Here is a 24,991-nt window from a genome sequence, read left to right on the forward strand (position 1 = left end):
TGGCACTGAATTGACAAACTCCAGGCCTGTTGTTGCCTTCAGAAACATATCTTCTTCTGTGAGGTCACATATCGTACATTTGTCTTTTTTCTGAGAAAACAATCCAGTCTGCTACTACTTTACAACCCTTAGGGACAATGTCTGGTGCAGGTCCACTTCCTCTACTTTGGAGAAGATGGGTCACTCTTTTAATAAGTTAAAAATAAATCACATAGGAAACAGGCAATGAAACTGTACAGACGTGCTCTTGAATGTGTGTTTTGGCTTGTGTCAGTGGGTTTGAGATGCACTATATAAAGTATGTCTGTCATTTAAAATCTGCTTTAAATAAAAAATCATCGAGAGTCTGAACCATTTCAGGTTGTAATGGCAGAAAGTGGTGCCCAATCCTTAAGGGAAAAAAACATGCAATACGGCTGTCATGTTGAATAAGGTCATCATTGATTCCAACTGTAAAAGGAAACTGGGAATAAAATGTCAGTGTGGATGGATTTTAATGCTGCATGAATCTGCAGAACTGAATTCTGAATCATTTTTAAGCCTACTGTAGTCTGGAGGGCTATCATTAGTGTCAGTGCTGCCTAGGGTTCATTAGGGTGCAGTAATCTAATTTATATCACCCTTCCACAGGATAATAATATTCTTTGGATGAGTGACAAATTGCTTCAGTTTTTTTAATCTGCCTTGTAGACATTTTATGACTGGTCAAAGACTGATTGTCTGCCTTGCCTCTGTTATTTATCTGTTAAAATATAACAATTTAACATAATTTTAAAAGTTTCTCCAAAGGAATCCACACAACACTGCAAATCCTTTCATTTAAGCACAGATAAGATTCCCTGGCTCCTCACTTCACAAAACATACAGCTTTAAAGTAAAAACTGTAATTTATCGTGAACAATATATGTACTGAATAATGGTAGTTATGGCTTTATGAAGCTAAAAAGTCCCTTCTTTGTGTTCTGACTTTTATTTCAAGATCTTGAATTTGCCAAAAAGGAATAACAAGTTCAGTCCTGGTCTGTCAGTTTTCCAAGGAACAAAACCTTCTTATTAGCAACCTTTGTGAAAAATTTAGCTTCGTGCTTAAGAAAAAATAGGGACTGTTAGGATGAAAAAACTTGAATTCTTTAAGAACAAGTTAAGAATTAAAATTGACGAACTATGCCTTTGTCATAAATTATTTTACTGTATATTGTGTTGTATAGCACATTATGTTATAAAAAGATATGTCCTGAATTAAATTATATTTACTTTAATGCAATGACCCTAGGAAATGTTATAATTTGATGCACTGTAGTAGTTTTCCCACCATCAATAAACACATGCTATGAACACAATAAATGCTTTTCACATTCTATTTTTCTACTTGGGAGATTTATCCTAATGTTGTAGCATCCTTTCCTGATTTAATTGTCTAGTTGAACAGCAATGAAGTGTCAGTGCCAATTTAAGCCACCATTAACATTTTACGTGTGCTCTGAGATGTTTTAATCAACCCACATTAAGTGAAAGGGAAATTGGTGTCCTTACGGTTGCCTTTGTCAAGTTGTGTCCAATGTAAAGAGCATCTGAAGAAAAAACACTTAATGCAGAGACCACTGAAGACATGATCTAATGAGAATTTGTGTTTTAAAGGGGAAAAGCAGACAAGACAAGCCAAAGCCATTAGTCTTCTTGTTGCATTAGTAAAGACCTTGCATTTTAAAAAAGAATATGTACAGTAAGTGTGTTTCAGGTGTAAGTAGATCACAAAAAGCTCATTTCTGGGTGCTGGTTGCCTTAATAATGGCCACTGAATACCATTATATAATTGTAACCTACATTTCAAAATTAATTATCTACAACCATCAGCTGAAAACACAAAACTGAACAAATCAGCCTTGTTTTTTTTTACAAAACAATGTAAATACTAAAAAGAGGATGTCAGAGCCGTACAACGTACGTACAACCGCAGATGAACTCTCAAGGATTACTATCATATTCGCAGTGTTTAGAAAATGTCAGTGATGATAAAGCTAATGGATTAACACTTATTGTTAATGCAAGCCTTCATCACTGCAGTCAAACTCCCACTCATGCTGTGAAGTATGTCCAAATATCATCAATAGAAACCCTGTCAAGGACTATACTATTGAATGATAACCTGAATCAGCAACGTAGCTCAAACTGTAGAGGAGAGTGATGGCCTCTGAGATATGGATCCAGCTATGTACTGTACTGCTGGGAAACAAGCTTCTTTTTTTAGTTCTTGCTCATGAACACAGTAACCAACTGGGAACAGCAATCAATAAGCAGTTTTACAATGAAAACCCCTGGTGACTTTTACTACTTGGCTGTTCTGGACATGAATGTCCTTTGATTAATTATTTATAATAATAACCATAGTATTAGTGAAGTCGATTTATTATATTAATGCTAATATCTCCTGAAATTAATGTTTTATAAAGTGTCTTTCTTGACAGGGCTCATAAAAAAATGTTGTTGTTTTTTCAATTGTTTTTTAAGCATGTTCATAGCTTTTAGGTTTGCAGTTATTGGAGTGTTATCTACCATATTTGTGTATAATTTTAATACACTGCAATCTAACAGGCAGATTTTTAATAGCATATTAAATCTTAAATTGGACACTGCTATTAGGAGTGCAACCTATTATCCCCGATGTAAGGCCTCCTGTACTTTTTTTAATAACTTCAAGGTACACTTGAAAAAGAAGCCCTATTCAAATTAATTTTAATCTGCATATTAATGAAGGTTTTGGAAATAAACTAGATTTTGACTGACCTGGCCATCTTGCTTGAGTGAATACATAATTTCACTAGTGTGGTTCCCATTGTGTTGCACTTGCAGATTCACAATGCATCTTGCTAGATTGCAAAGTTTAGTTAACATAGAAGTTGCACACTCACAGAATGCATTATTATTTTATGAATGAAGAAGTATGTATTTACTGTACATATGATTCTCAAAATAACATATAGAGTATGTGAAGATATACATAACATAAGAAATGCAACAGGAGTAGCTCAACACTGAAACAAAATTTGTGCTGCTACTGCAATATTCAAGGCATTTATAATGAAAGGGATGACAACAGCCATTTTCAATCTACTTCAGCTGTCAGTAATTTGTAATCATTTCTGATGTAATTTCCTCACAAAACAATTACATCTGCTTCCCTCATCCACCCCACCTGAACCTCTACAGCTACCCCTTGGTCACTCCTCACTCTGCAGGGTCCTCATCATCCTCCTCATCCTATGATCAGGAGGTTGTTAGTCAGGCAAGCAGGTTAAGCCAAATTTACTGTAACCAAAACACTCAAAAAACATTCAATAAGCTGAATTAATGGGTGGTGTTGTTCTTAGTGAATGAACAGTATGCTCTTCTTTCTGCACTTTCTGCAACAACTTTTTTACATCATTATACTATGTCATATTGTCATTATGTCATATTAGTATTGTGGCCCCTGCTGAACATTTTTTCTCTGGAATTACATCACTAATTTGTACTTTACTGTACGTTCTGGCTTGGACAATGTAGGAAGAAACAATGTTGTTCAACTCATATACATCCACCAGTCGAGCCATTACTAGGAGACTGGTCATCCTGGTGAAAGTAGTTGCAAGCTGGAGCCTGACTTAGAAGTTCACAGAGGAAGGCAGGATTGAAAGCATATGACTGCTCTCTGCCTGGATGGAACACATTTCTAGTTAACAAAATGCTCAATGAAGCATAGAGAGAACATCTCGGGGAAGTGGGAGGAAGTTGGACCGCCCAGCAAAAGCCCACATGCTCACAAGGAGAACATAAAATTGTAGCCAGACAGATTCCTAGAGCCAGGACTGACCACAGGATAGTAGAGCTGTATACCAACAGTACTGACCACCACATGATTAAAACTATGGTATTCATTCTATGTTAAATTGATACTAATTTCAGTGAAAAAATATTTTTTCAAATCTGAATGTTACAATTTCTTACAATTTTGAGAGACAAAGGACGGCCCTGGGGACATGTATAGTACCAGTCGGGAATCGACAGGAAGGAGGGTCCAGTGTAAAAAAAAAAGTCCAGGATTTCACAGCAAAGCCTTGGAATCTCCATGCAGGGTGAAGACTGAAGAGGCAGAACTGCAGTACAAAGCCTAGAGGAGCAGCACTGCAGGGTAAAGACTTGACCTGGAGCTCATGGCGAAGACTGGAACTGAAGAGCAGTGCAGGATGAAGACTGAATAGGCAACGCTGCAGGACGAAGTCTTACGAAGCTGAACGATGGACGCTGCCCCCAGACTGAAGTCGGACATTCAATGGACAGAGTGGGCCAGTGGAGTAGTCCAGGGTTCTGTGCGAGTGTAGAAGGCTGCTTTAAGGCCACGGGATGAAAGCAGCGATGAGGAGCCCTGGGGCTCTGGATGTTTGACACTGCCCCAGGAGAGAAGTCAGGCAATCTACATTAAAGCGAGAGGTGCCCAGGGGAGGGAGGTCCCGGCTTCCAGGGTGAATCAGCACTGAAGACATACTGTAGGTCGCAGAAACAGTGGAGAACAGAGTCCACGAGGGCAGTACAACCACCGAGTGAGTGGGGTGAGAATAATGACAGAGCGCTGCAATAGAGGGGCCTGGGCATTATATAGCAAAAGAGACGATAGAATGGTAGGAGTCCTAATAATTAGAGCAACTAAGCTGAAAGGGGATCAAGTCAGTGTGTCAAGCCTTGGAAAACCGTGAATCTTTGTGAGAAGGTTCCTGTTTCCCAGGACAACCGCAGGCTGAGTGACGCTGCAGGACAGCCATCATAACACTCTGGTAACAAATTCAGATTATATTACAAAAGGAGCTTTTTTAAAAAACTGCAATGAAAACATCAGAAGCAAAAACGTCACTGACAGCTTAAATCTAATATTTACCCATCACAAGTTGTTAGGTTTTGCCAGCATTTTTATTTTGGGTGACTGAAAAAACAAGGATATGTCACTAGCAAAATAATTCTTATTGTAAATAATTACACAAGACACACATATTTACAAGCACAAATGTTTTAAAAGTTGTGTATCATGAACTGATGACTTTTGTCATGCCTGGAGCCTACCTAACCAATCCAGAGATATTTTAAATTAATCCTCCTGGGTTCAGAAAAATATTGATATAACTGTGAATGGATAAATCAATATTACTCAACAATGCAAAAGGCCACAAATAAATCAAAAAGCTTTTCAAATATAACTTGTTTACAAATATTTCTAATACCTTAAGGCCCCATTAATTCACCTTTTGGGCCATATCAAATAAAAATTCATGGACAAATACGTTCACGGTCATCATCTCCTTTGTGAACATCCCCATAAGCCATGAATAACCTTATTAACATCATACACATTGCAATGTAAGCAAACCCTGTTAAAATTAACTGCAAGGTATTGAAAAACTAATCTCCCTGTTCAATTATATTTGCTTTGCATGAGAAAAGATATACAAAGTAAAATTACATTTTACAGCTTCTAACACTATTTTGTAAGATAAAGTTAAAGGATTGTAGGGATATGGCTGGATGTGTTATAGAGGATCTGTGCTGCGTGGGCTGGCTCAAGCGGTGCTTTCTTTATGGAAATACCACTGACTTGGGTCGCACGAGTATTGGATTTGACGCCCCTTATGGCATCTGCCAGTACTGCCCCTGAAGGCTCTATAAAAGGGAGTGTACCCCTGCTTGTGCTTTCCGTAGTAGTAGGAGTCGGCATCACACTGGGCATGACCGTTCAAGTACTTCCACTTCATTTCTTGTTTTACTCTTATTCACACTGTGTTTGAGAGCCTCAGGAGGCACTTTGCCTGTGAAAATTGCTTTCATGGACAATTCTGTCCTAGGACACCTCCTAAAGTAAACATTCTAGAACATAGCTTAGCATTATACTGGCATCCCATCAAGAGTGTATCCTGCCTTGTGGCGTATACCTACTTGCTTTAGGTTCTGTCTTCCCTATGACCAGGTATTGAATAAAGTGGTTAGAAAATAGATGGATGGATATTAGCATTAGTATATTACCTACTACATAAGTCACAGTTCTGAAATGCTCAAATATGTTGACAACATATACTGACTGTATATGTTTAATTTCACAAACGCTACTGTATATACTGCAAACCAGAATATTCTATGTTGTGAGATGTGTTGCAACACTGGCAGAAGACAAACTTTCTTCTTCAGAAATGGGAGACACCAACACACTCTACATCTGACTTCAAATGTAAATGATCTGGTTTATCTTGCAGGCCTATCTAGATTCAATATGATTTATTGAGGGCCTAGCCTCCTGTTGGCCCTCTTTAATTATAGTGAAGGTGTGTTTGATGGAGAAATTAAACTATAGTGACATTTCCATATTTCTAAGTCATGGCAGGCAAGTAATAATTTATTCCTTATCTTTTTTCTGAATTATTTTTTACCTGTTCACTTTTTTTGGCTGATAGGCAGCATTCCCCATTAGAATTAATGGAGCTAGCTGGGGGAAGGTGCAAATATTGAGAACAGTTAACTGATGGAATTGTAATGCAAATATAACACTGTGCACTGCAACAGACAAAGATGGATGTACTGAATACCCATAATGTCAAAGGGCAAATAAAAAGTTATATCTGGAGTTGAAAGGAAATTGGTAGTCTTATTAAGTGGATGTGAGGTGTATCATTTCTTGACATCACAAGTACAAAGCATCACTTGTAAAAGGTAAAGCTAAATTCCATTTAGATATAGAGATGCATTATTTTGGCAAAGTGTTTTTTTTTTCACATTTAGCCTTTCAGGCTCCTGTTTTCTTTGAAAATTCATCATAGCAAATGCCAAAAGAAAATCACATTCAACAAAATATTCCTTTTATAGAACAATTTGTGCAAAACCCATTTCTTAAAAATTAAGAACTTAATTCTTAATTTTCTCTTCTAGTACAGCTAATTTAAATGATGTAATTCTCTTTTAATAATTCTCTACAATAAATTACTTTTTATGTAAAGGCATGTTATACAGTATATCTATATATCCCCACCTTGGCAGATTATTTTTTATCCTGTTATATAGAGTATAGAAGTTTCTCTATGGATATCCTTTTCTTGTTTTCTATACAATGAGTACAGAAAGAATATTAATTTAATTAAATGATAAAAACAATGGCCAGACAAATATCTTGACAAGAATGGGTGTTTGGTTTTCTTGTAACCATTGTCATTTTTCCAAAATATATATTTATCTTACTCATACAGATCATTATTTTTTTGGCATTTAGATGTTTTCCTTTTCTGTGATCTAAATTTGCTTTAAGGATCAACAAAGTGTTCAAATCCAGATTAAATTCAGATTAACATTTTTCAGTACAAGGCAACACAGTGCTAAATAAATCTTTTGACAGTAAAGGCACATGACTTCCCTGTAAATTTTTTGCACAGTACTATAATATCTGATAGAAATATTTATTTATTCCATAAACTGTATACAGTAGGATCTATGTAACACTTAATATTGTTCAATCTTATTCTGATCACTTTATTCTGAAGGGTAAATGTGTGCCCAATAGTCATTTTTAATTAGAAGGAGGTCTCACAGGAATTTTAACTGTAGTCTTTAAAAGCCTCAGGCATCGCTTACCCGCTAAGGGCATGCAAAAACCCTCTAAGCACAAGCACATTTGGGAGAGGAGCAAATGCAGAAATGTGGCCTACTTTTGGTGTTTAATTACCTTCTAAGAACTACAAATTCCAACAAGACATTTATCTGATTAATGACCTTCCTCTTACAATCTTCTGTTCATAACATTGCTGTGAGCTGTCATTACTCTTTTAATTGTAACTGCTGCTATTTTTAAGAATATACTGTACATATCTTCTCATTTACTAATTACCATTATACAAAATACTAATTAAGTATTTTAGTATATGGAATATATATGGGGACTATACACAGTAACTGGTGCAATTTCTGTCAAACCATCCACAGTACATACAGTACATATCACAGCATAAATATCCTCCATTATATCAGATGTTGTTAAGGTTATGATGGAATTGTTCTTTATTTGATTTTTTTCTATTCCTAGAATCATGCTTAAAGACAGGTGTGGGGAACAGATTTGAGGGATGAGACTGAGCAGAGCAAATGTTACAAAAGATGGGCTTAATGCCAGCAAATATGCAGCAATAAAGTTCAATATCCAGGGCTCCTCAATGGCAGCACTGGTTCCACTGAAGCAGACAAGCTGCTGCTTTAGCAGGGAACTCAGTATTCACAAACAAAAGTCCTAAACTATTGTAAATCAATAATGATACTGTATGTATTTAGTCATTGTTCTTGATGTTGATTGGAGTAGAACAGCATATGAAGTCTCTGAAGATGCTAAAAGCAAGACAAAAATCTGTGATTGACAAAATGGAAGAAAAGCGGGAACTGTTAGACTAACAGGACTGTAATCAAAAGATATAGTTTGAAAAGCATTAATGGAGAGTAAGAAGCTGAGAGAGCTTAACATCCGCACCTCACAGAATTTGCTGGATAAGCGAAAATGAAATGGAAGGTGGGGTGTACATCTAGGAGTTGGAAGATGCTGGAAGTTGAATGACTGTAGGAAGAGAACAGCCGTTAGTGACCAGAATGGAAAGTGGAGGGGGATCAGATGGTGGGAATTTATGCTCAGTTGTTGAAGGAAGGGAAAATGTTTCGTGTCATAGACGCTGAACAGTGCTGGACACCAAATGGGAGAAGAGAAAGGTTTGTAGGAAGCTTGCCAACTGAGCTGGAGACAGGATTCCAGATGGGGAGAGGGGATGCCATCAAGGCAGGGTGGAACTCAATGCTGATAGCTTCAAACATGTTGGGCCATGTTTTACTGCAGGGATGGAGACAGAATAACAGATAGGCATAGGATGTTGTAGGTTGCCCACTTCCTGAACCAGAGGTAGAAAGATGTTCTGTGTTGGATACCAGGAATAGAGGCAGGAGGAAAAGCAGACATTAAACACTATTGGATGCCTGATATCTGAGCTGGAAGTAGGATGACAGATGACAGAAAGACCCAGGACCAAGAGAATGGTGTCAGAGCTTTCCTCAGTGCATTTCAATTAAAGAGAATACCTTGATTATACAAAACCTCTTTGTTTTTACACGTACTTTGTTCATTTTGAACCAGTGAAATTATAGCAGTGGTTTTCTTTCTGTCTTCTTGATTGTATAATTTTTGAAGCACCATAATCTTAGAGAGTAGAAGCTTTCCTCCGTCTTCTTGGTTACATAGTTTGTATGTTTTGAAGAGACATAATAAGACAGTACCTAACAGAAGCTTTCCTTCTTCTGAAAGTAGATTTTTTTTTATCGACCAAGAGTGCGCCAAGAAGCAAGGTACTGTACCAAAGGCATTCCCTGGAACTGGTTGAGTAGTGCGCCTACTGAGGACCGCCTGCTGCAGAGTCCCAGCGGTGGTGCCCAAGTGGTAGGCAGGCTGACACAGGGCAGGAGTGCAGGCTGGGCAGGAGGGTCTGCACCTGGAGCTGGGCTGGACAGGGCACATGTTATTGGGGTGGTCAGCTGGGAGCTTACCAGGAACCGGGCTGAACAAGGCACGCTCGAAGAGGGGATGTCACCAGAGACAAAGTGGTGGTAGTGGTTCAGGAGTAACGTATTGCTGGATTGCTGAGGAGAAGTTTAATTAACCCAGAACACTTGATGCTGTATGACTCACTATGTGACTCACTACAGCCAGGTGCTCCAAATATCCTGTCTGCTTGGCAATCAGTGCAGGGCAGGCAGGAGAATGGAGACATGGCCTATGTCCACTACAGTTGCACACAACCTGCCGCTTCAGGGTTGCAGAGTGGATGTAACAATAACTATTACACGCCACTTCATTGTGGGGCAGACAGAGCAACATTTTGTTATTTATTACACCATGGCATCTGTGAAAATGCCACAGTCTGCCCTCACTACCTTTGAAATTTAGGTTTATGTGCTTTCTGAGCATATCTGTTGCTGCATGAAGCTCAGTATCACATTCATTAACTCCTCTAGCTGTTTGTTGCACATACTGTACCATTTGCTATACAGTATGTATGGATTTCTTGCAAGCTTTTATCATTAGCCAGTTACATACTGTATGTTTTCTTGCAGCAATAGTTGATCCATCACTAGCAGCACCAATATAAAAAGTTAATGGAAATTGCCAGAGCTCTTCTTTGCTCTTCCTAATATCAAAAACTGTTTGTTTTTGACCCCATACTCCCAAACATGTGCTACAGATACAGCATGCCAGATTCCCACTTTGCAGTAAGCTCTAATTTCTACTTTCCATTCAAATCATCATGCTTGCTTTTTATATTATCTTATTAGGAGTTATTGCAGGTTACATTACATGATGTATTTTTAAGCAAAATACAGGCATAAACACTTTTTCAATAAAGTACACGCTCACAGATTTGGTATGCTGTGGCTAGCAAGGATGTAAACAGACTGGAAAGATGGATGTGAATATATTGTTATTCTAACATCACATGTGTTTGGAATTTTTTATGTATTGGGATAGGTATGCATATCTATTACAAAATGTGTGCTAATAAGAATGATTACATTATTATTTTTACTTAAATATTTTAATACAGTGTTGTATTAAATCTTATTTCTGCTGTATTCTGTATGTATGAACTATTTTTTATGGTCCTTTATATTGGCCTACAACAACACTATTACCATTTTCATTTATACATTCTTCATATTCAATCATCTGTATGCGATCATGAATGCAATAAATCATAATAAATAGGGTTATACCAGAGATATTTAGGTTTAATGGACACTGTGTATTGATTTAGAAGATGTCAGAGACTGTCCATTAAATCCAAAATCAGTTATATCAAGGTCTGCTAAATTGAGGATTTATTGGTCATGTGTGTTCAGTCTGTGAGCTATCAGAAGTGTTTTCAGAAGCTGTCTTTTGTATGGAGCAGTACAATGTAGAGTTGTATTCCTTTTTAAAATCAAATCACATCTTTTGATTTCTGCAGCAGCCATACATCTGTACATACATCAAATAAACAAGATTCTCTCAAGAAAGATATATTGTTGTCATGGCTTATTAACTATGGGGGAAGATCCTTTGGGGATCACAGAAAAAAAACTAGGTCACATTCAACCCTTCATTGAGAAGACTAAACAAGAACTAATGCATTCTGAGGTAAAACCAGTGAATTACACTTTTGGTATTTAGAGAGCCTATACCTCATTACCTGCAGAGAAGGGTGATTGCTGTCTTTAAGTGGCTGAGAGCACTGTTTTTTCATACAGTGTATAAGATCAGGGAAACAGCACATACATGTATACACTCCCTGCTTAATGGTTTTGATGCATGTCCTAGCAACACATACAGTAGATTGTTTATCTTAGAGGCCCATTAAAAAAGAGATTTGATAGAAGCACAGTCTGGATTGACAGAAAAGGTCACATTTGCAGGTTAATGAGATTTAAGATTTCTGGGGCATACATTATGTGTTTATATCACATGTGTAAAGTAAATCTGGAAAAATAGAAATAATGAAAGGCCGTGACAAGATTTATTTTTTATGCATACCTGTTTACGTGAAGTGAATACAAGAGCTACTTTCTAACTTTGCTTATTTAAACAGAGAAATTAGTTTCATTAAATGCAAAAATTTCATTTCAATTCACTCCCTTGATCAGTCTTAACAACATAGATATTTCTTTTATTAGCTGAAACTGATTCTGACCATTCATGAAAAAGCAATTCAAAATTCTAATTATTGCTGTACTCAGCGGCTGGTTGTACATTGGCACATACTGTACAAATATCCAATATTAATGGAGTATAAAAAAGCATTACAGCATGTTTTATTTTCTTCAGTAAAAACAAGAATATAGGTTTTATTTAAATGTTTACTTTCCCTTAGAACTGTGGATTTTAATAATAAATTAAAGGATTAGCTACTAATTAGGAAATGAAAAGGTATTAAAGTAACTTTTTAGCACTGTAATATATTTTTCTCCCTCCATTAAATGCCGTACATTTTTTACTAATTATAAAGGTGCTGATTTGTTCAAATAGCACATTTCTACAGACAGAAAATGGTCTATTGTGTTTCATATTTAATAGGAATGAATTAATAAATTATTAATAGAGTTTATTAACTGCAGCTGTATAGTACTTTTTGGTCATATACATCTGTGATAATAACTATAAGCTCCATATATTCTATACTGTGATGAAGCAAGCTGAAGCTCGGTTAAAGACTTCTAGAAAATAAATTGGGCACACCTGCCTTAATTGACTGATTTGCCTCCTGTGGAATGGAATTCCACAGGCAGGAAAATGGTACATGTATATCTGATTGGCCCTGTGCATGATTGTGCATTCCTCAGGAGTAGCAGAAGTCTACCAGCAGTCAGGAAGAGAGTTTGAGGGGCTTTGTGTTTAAGCTCCTGTAGTTCAGGAAAGGAAGGAGAATGTTAGTGGAATTCTGAACTGAAGAGAGTTGAGGTAGCACAGTAGTTTTTATTTAAATCCTGTGCTTTAATGTCAGAAGCAAGCTGGCAGTCCTAAGACCACCTTAGGTCTGGGAAGTTAGAAATACAGTGGAAGTTAGCAAGGATTGTTAGAAAGTTGGTGATTAGTAAAAAAAACAAATCCAGAGAATACTTAACTATTTGTTTTTCTTGTATGTATTCCTGGATTAATTTAAATTCCCAAGTTTCTGTAACTTGGTGTTCATAGGTGGGTACCATGAGATAAATTGGCATACCAATAGGTTTCTGATGAGACAAGGAATGTATAGTATAACTTCCGGTGAAAGGAAGACTGGCTGCCGATGGGTGAGCTCAGTTGAGCATGCCAAGGGGTCCAGGGAATGAAAAGAGTTTAACAGAAATTTGTTCTGGCTCTTTTCTGGAATAGAGGATTATGGAGTTGAACAAGAGAACAGAAACAAGTCTTTTTGCTGAATAATACCTGTAGTAGTACTGTACCTCTGTGATAAACTGTTTTTTGCAACTGAGTAGACTTCTGTGAAAGGGGGCTACTGGTGCATTCTAGAAACCCTGAAGGGATTTGCAAGCCAATAGTGACAGACTACTCAAACATGTACTGTATGTATAATCTGGTGACATACTGGCTCAGCACTACAGTTCGTGGCTTGGGGCTTGGCATTTTCACAGCACCAACTTTATTTTCAACACAACCCCAATTTATTGTTCACTCTCTATGACGAAACTAGTGGTGCTTGAGCTAAATCTATCAAAATCTCTTGTTTAGGCTTTTAACTCCAAAGATGCATGTAGCTCAAGTGTGATGTACTGTACCTCTGTAGGTTTTTAGCTGAGAATTACAGACCTTTTTGGTGGTGACATTCTAAAACCTTGATTTCGTTGTGTATAAGTTATACATTTTATCACATTTTTACAGAACTCAAATCTCTCTTGAGCTCATTTTCAAGCTAAGCTTTTGGCAAGGAGGGAAAACATTGTTGGGTTTTATGTTTTTAGAGACTTACTGCATTGATGTTCCTCTAATAAAAACAGATTGGGTCCTGCTACTGTCACATTTATCCTTCAGTCACTCTCTTCTTCATATGTGCTGTCATAACCCTCAGTGATGTCATGCAGAGAGTGCTGAATGTATGAAGATGAATAATGTGTCAGGTGTTTCAGCACCAGGCTGATTGATTCTACTCACTGGACCATATAAATCCATTAAAGAGAGGGTACATTAATATTAATTTTTAGTTACACAATACAAATCATGAAACTTTGTGCTCATTAGAATAAATTATGCTTTAGTACTTAACATTAACAAATGAAAGACAGAGTAAATGTATCAGACCTGAAGAATGCAGTTTATCATCCTGATTATCTTCTGACTAGAATCATTTGTCTTGAATTCCCCTTCATTTCAACAAAACATTACTTGCTATTTGAGTCCTGTGTGGGCATGTACACAATGTCCTGTTACCCCATAGCAAACGGCACTTATTAGTAGTTGTCAGTTGTTAAACCTGTAGATCTTTATCCAATAAGCAATATTCAACCCAGAGTTTGAGTCAAATCCACATTAGTTTTGGCTGTATCCTCTATTCTTAAAAACATCTTCCAGGTCATAAAAATTGAAATACATCAAATATGAAATTTCTAATATTTTAGTGTGTTCCCAACTTTATTAAAAGTGCCTAATAAATCCTATTATTGTAACTCAATCGTTATAAAATCTGTAAAGTTCAAAACATTCTTCTTTTGAATTTGTGTTCATGTGTGTGATTTTAGCATACTGTGTTTCCACATCTACAGTAAACCCCTTTGTGCAGGTTTTCAGTTCATTCACCAGTGATTCAACTTCTCAAGGAAGGGAAAAACTCAAAGCTATAAAAAGGTTTGCCAAACTTTTTACACTTTGCTGGAAAGATTTTCTAGAAAACGTTAAATCAAAATTGTTACTTCTTATAATGGAAAAAAAAAGAATTTCAAAAAGTAAAGAATAATAATAAACAAGACAGATGGGACAGATGATTGTATCTTTTCTTATGTATAAAAGATACTTAACTAATAGATTACTAATAATGAGCAATATTAAATCAAAATTGCCCAATAAGTCACAGAACATAAACCTAATACTTGGTATTCGTCAATGTCCAGTATGTGTTCCCATTGGTAAATAACAGGAATCATCTATCAAAAAAATCTTCCATCAATACCAGCACAATCCTATTAGTATCTGCCAGGATAATTATCCTATAGTGTTATTCTTAAAACACAAAATGCATGGAATTTTAAGTATCAATTTTAACGATGAGTTGATCAGTAAGAAAAAAATGAGGATTCTGAAGATTCTGAAGATACTGTGTGAACTGAAATTACTTGGCAAATTATATTTTACGACCAAACCTTGTTATAGAACTCCTATCTAGATGCAATATAAAATGTAAATTCCAGGTGGCCAAGAAAAAACTTATTTTGAGGAAAGTAAATGAAGTAAGCCTTTCATTTTTCTCCAAATCCCATAGTTCTGAAGAGCCTTACCTTTTGAGTCCATCTCCCATGTACCCCTGGCACTCTGCCTTGAACTTGATAGCTGAGTAACATGTGACACCAATTACAGACTTACAGCTGTACATGTTTCTTTTATGTATTGAATATAGTGAGGTCATACTCATTACAAATGTGTTATCAGGAGACGAAGCCTGAGCTCAAGGAGGTCTCTTGATTAATGAGACACTTATGACAGTGGGATTTTGAAATTAATTTGCTAGCATCCATTAGCGACAGTAAGCAGTAAGCTATTGAACCCTGAACATATACAGAAATTCAGTCTGTGGTTCTCCCTTTTTCAGAGAGAAGCTTAATTTTCTTTCTATGATTTGTTTTGTTTAAAAAGTAATTTTACAACTATTACTTCAGAATTCAATAAATTATTACCCCTAATGTACTGTAGCTGCATGCTTTATGAACTACACTATGTGGTATAAGTAGACTTTTTCAACTGTTTACCTGCTATCAAGACCCATATTCAGTCAGTTTGTTGAAGGTCAGTATGTCATTATCTGAAAAGCATCTATCTGAAACAATTGTAAATTGCATAGCTTTTAAAAAAAAAATCATGGTTAGAAGCAAATTAGCAGGTAATAATGCAGGAGGGGAAGAGTTTATTTCGTTTAAAGTTCTGCACCCCAGGGCTTCTTCTGTAAAATGTATAAAAACGTATTTGTTTTTGCCAGTTACATAAGCTACATGATGTTCCTGATTATGTCCAAAACAATAGATAGATAAATAAAATAACCATTATAATTGCCTAGAAGCCATCGTCCCACACAGCTTCCCACACAATTGCATTTTATTGAGAAGACAAAAACCAGCAATCTAATAAAATCAAGCTTTTGAAAGATGTATTTTTCTTTTAATTGCACCATACAGCGAAACTTGACAGCAAATAATATAGATCTATATAAAATCTCTTTGAAGAAATGGATTTCTGGAGGGAGTACTCATCAACCTAACAGTAAGCAGAGAGACACCAAAAGGAGCTGGCTTTAGTGTGTTGGAGAGCTTCACTTTCCTTCCTGTTGTTCTTTATTATATTGTTACAGATTAGGGAATGAGAACAACAAAGGAAAGAAAATACTTAGATTAGAAAATATTAAATCCAAATAAACCTGAGTGGTAGGTATTTTCTAAGGCATGTGCGTTCTGCTATGTAAGTTCTTTATTCTTTTGCCCAACTCTAGCAAAAGTAAGAAAATCAGTCATACTTTGAACACAAATAGTTATTCTCAATTAAAATAACACAAGGCAAAACAAGACAAAACGTTCTATAAACCCAGCAAACTCAAAACGCGAATTTGCTAACTCTGTACCCAAAATACCTTGACAGGCCAACTAGAGAAATACTGTGTGTCCTAAATACCCTGTTACCCAGCGCTTAATTTTCCTTTCTATAACATAGAGTCCCAAAACTGAATGGGAAAGATATTTAAGAATATACTCCTAAAAACATTTTAGCCTGAGGATTAAACAATAAAGGAAATCATAATTTTAAAAGGACAGCAAGCTCTCTAAAACAATTTCAAATTATTTTACTTTAGCCCAAAATCTCACATGGCACAGAGTTAGAGAAAGAGTTGGGTGATGGTGCTTCTTCGTCCTGTCTCTCTCTCTGTCTTCCTTCTTCCATGTCTTTTCTTCTTTGTTTTTGTGCTTTGTGGCAATGTGTTGTTACTTCCAATCAAGTAATTTCTCTCTGCTCTCCTACAGCTAGGTTAACACCTCAAATTCTGTTAATCATTTTTAAGGTCTGTGTTTAGGCTTTCATACCAGACTTTCATAACAGAGCTGTAGATCATAACAACATTTAGGCAGTGTTTCAAATATGCTCTATATCGTGTTACATATTAAACATGTTTTAGACATTCTAGATGAAACTCTCACAAGAGAGTGAGACCGAAATATTAAAATACTTCAAGCTCAAGATGAGAGAAGCTTTGTTCAGACAGTGTATGTTCACTGTCAGGCTTCTTTTGGTCAAGGATGGTCTAAGACTTACAGTGTTTTCCACTTTACCTAATTATTAGTCCTGAACATTAGGATATGTTTTCTAGAACAGTCAATAGATGTTTAAGTTTAAAATATTAATATTAATAATATTAATTAACATAAGAGAATATATTTAAACATTGGATGCCTAATGTCTAGGATATGATTATATTCTATATACAGTACTCCTCTTCGAAATAAAACATTTAATTGTATAACTAGTTAGAATTTGTGATTTGTATTTTTACAAATCACATATTCCAATAGTACTTTATGCCAAGTAGTGGTAAGGCATATTATCACATATAGAATAAAATGTTTACCGTAAATTATTAGAAATATTTCTGGAGCCTTGACCAAGCAGTTTGGGCCTCTTCGTAAAAGTACAGAAATGGAGCTAAAGAGGCCTCTCTGATCAGATACATTGTTATCTGTGAACACTTTGAACCATCTCATGACATTGTAATGCATACGGCCTCCATTGCTTGCGAGAGCTGAGCTGGCTTATCAGAGCGGTGACGTCACCACCCTCCCCTGTGGATAGCAGGGGCCGCAGCTGCTGGGCTGATGGGAGATTTCCCTTTGGCTCAAGAGGCTGGGTCCCTGTTGAGTGATGCTGAAGGCCCGGGTTCGAATCCCCGACGGTGGGGGCCGACCTGATGCAGCACCAGCGAGGGCGCCCATGTGAACCCCGAAGCGTTACAATATATAGTGCAGATAGGCTCCATTATGTCTTGGTAGACTTTTTTTGCTGGGTGAAAGGTCACTGACCATCACCCAAAGGAAGATCCACTAATGAGGGACCTGCAGAGTCGGTACCAGGATTATATTTGAACATCCTAAACCAATCATCAACTGGGATGTCATACCTTAAAAGCTAGTACACAGCTCATTTTTTCTTTGGTTCACTCACTGGCTCTCATCTCTGTTTAACTAACCTGGCCTTCTGACTTTTCCAACCATGTGATTGCAAGCAGTCTGAGTTAGGGCTTAAACTTTGTTCGAAGACACTAGGCCAAGAGAGTGAGTCAGTGAAGTCCAGAATTCTGTCCAAGAACAATCACCCATCATATCTTAAATAGCCTCGCAGTTAGGTGCAAAAAGGTGGAACTGGTCTTTTTGCTGAAACGTGTCGTCATGGCAATGGGTTGTTCGAGAGGTCCATCTGTTGCATTGGTAAGTGTGGTGAGATTTTGAGCCCTTTGAAGTGAGCTGACATAACAGAGACATAAACAAAAGTCCTCACTACTTGGTAATTAGATATTCCAAGGCACATTTGGAAAGAATACTGATTCTGATCTTAGTTCATTAAGTAAATACATTTCTGTTGTGTAGTGTAGTTGTGTAGATTATGGGCTAGTGGCACAAAATCTAGCTACAGTATGTGTCTATCTACTGTAGCTATGTATCACTTAGATGTGGGCTGGATGATGTTGGTCCTCCCTTTCTGTGTGTAAAGAGCTTTGGGATCATTTGGGATAAAAAGGAATTCTTTTATTTCACCACGTAACATTCCTGTAATAAAGGATCGAATTAAAATATCCGTTTGCTACTCCATTGCTTTCTATTGAATTTTATTGTACTAACACCTAAGAATCACTGACCACAGAATTATAGAGAACCTTTTATTTTAAAATATATAAGTTAAAATGCAGTGTTCCACACATTTAGATAAAGAAACAGTGTAGTGGGTCACACTGTAGAAATTAGTTCAACAGAACTTATATTCCATTAGAATCCTTTGAAAGTCTTTTTCTCAATCTCAGATTTTTCTGTTTCTTTGTTTGCTCCTTTGGGTTAGGTGTGTTTTATTAAGAGGGTATTGTTTTTTTTCACAGTGTGGCATGAAAACAAATGCAATATCCATCAGTGTTCTTAAATATATTAAGTATATTTATATTAAATATATTATATATATATATTAAATTCTATCTAACCAAAACACAAAACACAATTTGTGCCTAAATGAATGCAATGTGCTAATGTGTATTCAAATTAAAGTAAAAATAAAATACATAAAAATAATAAAACATCAGTGTAACTGTACATAGTAAATCTTTAAAACATTCCACTACTTTAATTACTCTTTTCCAAGACAAAGTCATTAAATTGTCCAATGTGATTTATTTTTTTCATGATTAATAGGTTTTTAGATAGGAATAAAGAGAACTGCATTTATCAAAATCTACCCAATTAATTATACTTTCAGCAAGAAAGGCCATTAATTTCTGAAAAAGCCCAATGACAAAAATAATTGTTTTGGTTTTATATTAAATCATATATTTACCTATTTATTATTTTACAATGTATATTTAAGGCAAAACAGTCAAGTTTTTTTTTTACATGTATCTCTTTGTATTGGTAATGTACAGTAGTACACTATTAATAATATTTAGGCTCAATAATGTGTATATTTAATTTAAATTTTAATTCAGTGCTAAACCAATGCCGTAAAATTCTGTCATAAACTTCTGAATTTTTGCATAATTCTAAATACAATTGTTATGTTTAATATTTTTTTTAATTATGTACAGTTAAAATGTAAACTTTGGAATCAGTTAAAAAGTCTTAGAGTAGGTGATAAAATAAACATACTCACTTTAGTATTTGCATTTCATAAGCAAGGTGTCCTATGGCTTACTTTAGCTTTTATTTTCACGTTTACTTTAATTTATTTTAAAATTGCACAGCAACAATCAAAGATAGTTTCCAAAATGAATAAATGTAAAAACGCAATGATTCAAATTTCTTTGCAATAAAATCATTTTAAACAGTTTCTTATCCTTCTTCTGACTTCTATAAAATTGTAAGAAATTGTAGAAGAATATGCCTGGATTTTAAATGCAAAACCTTCCAAGCATTTCCATAAAGAAAGCACAGTTTATTCTGCCTTATGCAAACAAAATGTAACATTCTGATATCTACCAAATAAGAAAATGTTCATGTCTATTGTGAAATCATACTATGTGCAGTGCATCAAAACAGATTAATAAACAAAAAAATCTTTGTGTCGTAATTTATATTCACACTGTAGGTTGCTGTCTTATAGTCTGATAATATGTACCCTTTTAAAGCATGACTGATTGACAGATAATTCTGACAAGAATGCTGACTATACAAGAGAAAAAAAAGCAACAAACAAGATCTGTCATCTCTTTGGAATAATTCATTCATGCAATGTGGTGCTTATGAGACTCCCTCATATATAACATCCTTTTTTCATATTAGAATCAGAATGTTCCCATATGAACGTCAAACAGTCTTCAAAGGTGATCAGCATTAAGCAGTTCCCATGTAAATTCACACTGTCCATACAGTAAAGACAAAATACAAGTCCTAGATTTTACTGACTCTGCAGTTTATCAATGCTATGCAGTGTTTTTTGAGGTAACTCCCATGTCATCACTTGACTGTGTAATCTTTCTTCATTAGCTTCTCTATTAAACAGTTCCACACCAATCTTAGCAATTCACAGCTCAGTGCTTTCTCAAGGTCGTTGCTGGAGCTGGGGGAGGTGGGATGGGGCTGTATTCCATCGTCCAGCAGAATGACAGAATCTGCGTTCTTGTTTGACAGAGCTCTGGGACAAATGTGCCAAGACTGACAAGGAACTTCATAGCAATCTAGCACATTCATCACAAAGCATTATATATCTCAAGATTATCTGCTTGTTTTTCACAGACAGTGGAGAGGGCCCATACCAACAAAAGTATCTGGTCTGACTAAAAACAAATTAGTATCAAACAAAAGCCAGCTATCAGTAGAAACAGTAAGAAAAAGATCAAGACTCTTAGTATAAATAAGGGATTATCTATCGTGTCTGATATCTGTTTTGCATCCTGTATTCATTCATTTGCTTTGCTTGCTTATTCAATTCATCTGCCCTTTGGGCATGCTTTGGAGAATAAATACATAACAGATCAATAGCGGTAAACATCGGAGCAAGATAAAAGACACTGCAAAACAGTGTGAAACCTTCAATTTCAATAAATTCATTCATATACAGTAGTACAGTTTTATAGTTGCCAATATTTCTGCATGTCACTATACATGTATAAATATTAACCTTTTGAGTTAAGAAAAGAAATGATCCCTTGGTTGGTTGGCACATCACCTTTAAAGAAAAACATTTTCTTAGAATGAAGTATACTGTACTATTGGGTGTTTTCAGATCTTTACCTGCAGTAAGGATCTTGGAATAAAATATTATTTAAGGTTTTTCAGTCAGATTAAAAAAACAGCTCAGAATTTACCTCTTATTTGAATGTGGGGAAAATGCAAACAGCATATTCCGACATTGATCTTTGTTTGTGACTAGTGTTGTGGTGCCGTTTGGAGACTATGGTCAGGAGTGGGAGCAGGAGTGAGATTAAATACATACTGTAGCATAGTTGCAGATGTTTTCTTAAGAAGAACGAAAATGATCAAGAATAGTGGGTAAGACTCTCAGTTCATTACTGTCAGGTTATGGGTTCACATCTCCACTGCAAACACTGCTGTTGTACTGCAGTTGAGCAGGGTACTTGCTGTATAAGTAGGGACAAGTATATGTTGGTCTATATAGACCCTATGATATAACAATGTTCCATTTGAGGTGGAGGGGACTCAGACTGCTTAAAACTATGGTTACTTGGTTGAGCTCTGGCCTGATGAGCCGTTCAACACTAGTATGGACTTTACCTTTTTACGTATCTTAAGAGGTTTAGAGGGTGACTTCTCTATGTGGTGTGGAGCAGGATGGCAGGCGATAGGCCCTGCATGCCATAAGGCTGCCCTGGGTATCCCACAGCAGGAGTTATTCTGTTTTTTTCATTAGATTCCTTGTCTGGAACTGTCAACTGAAAATAAATAAAATAAATACCAGTCTACTATTTTCAAAATTCTTAACTTCTCACATTGAGGGGAAAACTTTAAAAACTCTGCTCAGGCATACTGTACCATGTTTTGAAAACATTAAATATTCAGCACTGCAGCTGGAGAACAGTTTGGCCTGCAGGTTCTGAGAAACAATAAAGCAACATTTCCAGGCTCTTCTGGAAATGTGATGTGCAATATTTTATTTTTTTGGTCTGCAATGATTTAACTTTTGGTATACACACCATTATCATCAGATCACTTTTAATAACTGTTATCCAAATCAGGGTCAATCTCAAGAAGTATTGGGCGCAAGGCAAGAAAAACCCTATACATGACCCAAGTTTAGTCTTGGTATGGTTATTACATTTAAATACAGAAAATAACACCCATACTTAAGCTTTACAACCGCTCGTCTGATTAGTTCTTAAGAACTTCACAAACACTGTTGAACAGTTAAGTATTACAACTTCACATCTTCCAGAGTGAAAAGAAAGTAATGTAGAAACAGACTAGACCCATTGCCTTCTGCAACATTTAAATCAACTACTGGGTGGAAGTATAAAATGGTATTCCGCTGTACCTTGAAGCCATGAAGGAGATAGAGGGCATTGAAATGAACACATGAAATAAGAAAACTCATGGAACAATTAAGTCTCCCTTAGATCAAGAAATGGCAACAGGTCAACAACATCAAGGATGTCACCACGAATATGAACACTTCTTGTAGAATAGGGTGGAAAAATAAAGAACCAAGAACACACCATTAAGAGAAAATGATTCCAAGCCCATGTAAAGTTATGGGCTGCCAGGAAGTTATTAATCTTCCTCCAAATTCCCAGTAAGTTTTTAATAATTGAGGCTAATGTGTGGAGCTTAAAATAAAAGATCCTGGAGTCATATTGGCCATGTGACTCTACAATCTGACTAAATCCTCACCTGAAAGCTCAATAGTCATATGTAAAAATCGACCTTAGATGGATGATATTTAATGTGGTCATTGATAGATAAATAAGGAGGTTCTGAAATAAAAAGCAGTAAATTGGAATGCACGAAAAAGAGCAGAGCTCTATTATGAGGTGATGCATCTAACTTTTGTGTCGCCTGAAGGATGATCTGATAGTCAGTATAGTGAAGAAGTTTGAGAAAAAAATGAAAAGCCTTTTAGGAGTCAGCAAAAGCAGATTCTTGGGCAGATGTTAGGGCAGTTTGACAATATCTATCTACTGTTGTAGCCTGTGAGGTATGAAATAACTTCCTGCCTTTCTCTGACTTGGTTTAAATTGAAGGGATACCTCCATGTTGCCAACAAGGCAACCTCCTTTGTACAAAATCCAGAATTTTTCATTAAGAAAGCATAATAATATTAACTTGGCCTGTTTATGCAGTTTTATATACAGACTTTCTTGAATGAATAAAGACTCTGAGGTACTTTTAAAACATGCATTTTTTCCGTGTATTTTGTAGCATAAAAAGTCAGTTCCTTTTTTCCTGCAATCTACAAGCACCATCTGTTCTCCACTTGAGGCTCCTTGGGCGATAGACAGCAGGTCAAATTTAAGATTGTTCAATGAAGTGCAGCAACAACAGTATCATCTGGTACTTAGACAACTTCAGAGTCTCAGTCTGACTTTATGGGAATAAAATACAGTATAGAACAATTAATGAATCACAGTTAATCTCAGTTTCAAATCAGTAGACCAATTCATGCATTCACAGATTATGTTGAGAATCTGTATGTAAATTTATTTTCAAAAAGTTACACACAACTCAAAATACTTGAGTAGTTTTGAAATACAACAGATAACCACACACCTAAAGGGTAAGCCAAATAACCATAAACCTAAAATATGTTCAAGAAATGTTGTTAATGTCGTATTGTTCTTGATCCTTTAAAATTTACATGATATAAAAAGTACTCTGTATTCTACCAAAGAAATTAATAATATTTGCTCAATCTACTTTCAGAACTCCTATCATCCTTGTAGAAACATTCAGTGTCGTTCCAACAAGCAATTCATCCATGACAGCCATTGCAGGTTTGGAATATTCCTTCTTTCAGACCTCCTGTTGTCAGTGGGTATTCTTCTTTGTTTACGGACCCTTTGAGTATAACTGAAAAAGGTTATAGGGGCAGCCTTGAATCCTTCAATCTTCCAACCCCTGTGCACTATAAAGAAAAATCTTAATGATTCAGTGTGCTAGTGGTACCATTATAGTTGTAATATGAAAATAAATTGAGTAACACTTTACTGAAGACCCTACAAATAATACCCTGTAAGATTTGATCACCATTATTAAAAACACAATATTACAGATTAGTAGTTTTGATTTTATATAGAGTGCTTGCACAATATTTGACAACACATTGTGAAATTTGGTACTGGCAGCAATTTTGGTGGATTAGATTCAAAACCCCATTTTGGAATAAGTGCATAGAAAAAAGCAATTCTGAAAGGAACAAACAAGCTTTAAAGTTTTATGTCTAGAAAGAACAAAGAGTGTCCAGCACTCAGCTTAGTAATTCAACGCATCTCAAATGCTTTAATCTATTTGGAGAAAAGCCCTTTTATTTTTTGCTGGCTAAGTTTTTGAATTTTGCCTGGTGTCCACAAATTTGTGAAACTGTATGCACTATTGTGGGTAAAAAGACTTACATTCAGTGAGGATTATGAGAATGTATTTTTTATGTTATCCTAATTGTAATTGTAAATATTGTAATTTTGGAAATGGTAAATATTGTAATTTATTTTCTACTGGTTATTGCATGCAAATTCCTCCTGCCTAGCTGTCCAAATTGGAAGTGTTTACATGGACAAATCATTTTATTATCTCTCTGTGCTCTATTCACCCGGTCCAGGAAATGTGTTACAGTATACAGTATGCAGTTTTGCATCAGGAAGGGGAACCAAGTATATTAAATCTGTTTAATACACGTGAGGGCTGCATAGTGGTGTGGTGTGAATGGTGCTGCTTCAGAGTTCTGGGGTTCTGGGTTTGATTCTAGTGGCTTCTGTGTGTCCTTTAGCAGAAATGAATGACTTTTCTGAAAATGTACAAATGAGAGTTTCCCTACCCT

This window comes from Lepisosteus platostomus, chromosome 6 (genome assembly GCF_059453375.1).
Source record: "Lepisosteus platostomus isolate fLepPlt1 chromosome 6, fLepPlt1.hap1, whole genome shotgun sequence".
In the NCBI taxonomy this organism is placed as follows: Eukaryota; Metazoa; Chordata; class Actinopteri; order Semionotiformes; family Lepisosteidae; genus Lepisosteus; species Lepisosteus platostomus.